Raw genomic sequence first — 1,237 nt, 5'->3', positions numbered from 1 at the left:
ATCTAAAACTGAAAATTATTGGATATAATCCACTACTTTAGATATAAGAATTGAGAACCAGACATGTTTGTATCATACGTTAAAAGTGGTCATGACCGATGTCTAATAACAAAACTATTTTGGCCACTCTGACTAAGTCCTTCACTGAAACAACTCAAAATTTGACTTGAGAATGACCATATTTTCTCTGATAGCAACCAAATTTGCAAATTTAAAGGAAACGCGTTACCCATTGATCATCGATTTATTTTAATTCTCTTCTTGGGACCAGAGAAATGTATTTAATTATTCTTTGCGGAAACAATCTTATGTAGCTTACTCCCTCTATCTCAATTTATAATGCATTGTTTGAATTTTCAAGAGCCATCCTTTAATTTTTATCGTAAATTCAAGCATGCAGTCTTTAAATTTTTAAAATAAAATTTATATATTTAAAAACTACATAAAAAATATCATAAGTCATAATAATTGATCCACAAACCATCTTCTAAGTGGTCGCGTTTAAAGTTTAGAATTAGAGTTTTTAATATTCAAAAACCATCCTCGGAGGTTGACATAGCTTAATCTATCTCTAATAAAACACTATTAAGAAATTCCTTTTATATATTTGTAAACTCGATTTGAGAGTCATTAAAATTTAATTTTATCAAAATATTCGAGCATGAGAAAGCTTTTGCAATATGACTTTATTAGGCAGATTGAAAAATCACCTAATTTTTACACATTTCATTCAAATTGAGATGACGATAGTTCAAGTAGGGAAAATACATAACTTATTATTCGAATGTAAAACTCGCAAAAAAAGTGATAGTCACATATATTTTTTACCATTATCTCATAATTTTTTCTTTATTCATTTTTCAAAAGTTCCACATCATGAGACATCAACATCTAGCAGATCCCAATAAAATAAAACACCCTTCTCAACACGGCTAAGACAGATTGAAAAATGACAACATTTTCTAAAAGACAAAAACAAACAACCCAAATTTGTAACAAAGACACTACGAATCATGGTAACGTCTAAGACTGAGAATTGTTGGATATGATCCACTATTGTAGAGATGAGAATTGAGAACCAAACATGTCTGTATCATACATTAAAAGTGGTCATGACCGATGTCTGATAACAAAACTATTTTGGCCACTTTTGACTAAGTCCTTGACTGAAACAGCTCAAAATTTGACTTGTGAACCTCTATCTCAATTTATAATGTATAGTTTGAATTTTCAAGAG

The sequence above is a fragment of the Solanum tuberosum genome, unplaced genomic scaffold, assembly GCF_000226075.1.
Source record: "Solanum tuberosum cultivar DM 1-3 516 R44 unplaced genomic scaffold, SolTub_3.0 scf00800, whole genome shotgun sequence".
Classification (NCBI taxonomy): Eukaryota; Viridiplantae; Streptophyta; class Magnoliopsida; order Solanales; family Solanaceae; genus Solanum; species Solanum tuberosum.
The sequence above is the reverse complement of the archived record's forward strand: the minus strand, read 5'-3'. Positions refer to the sequence as shown.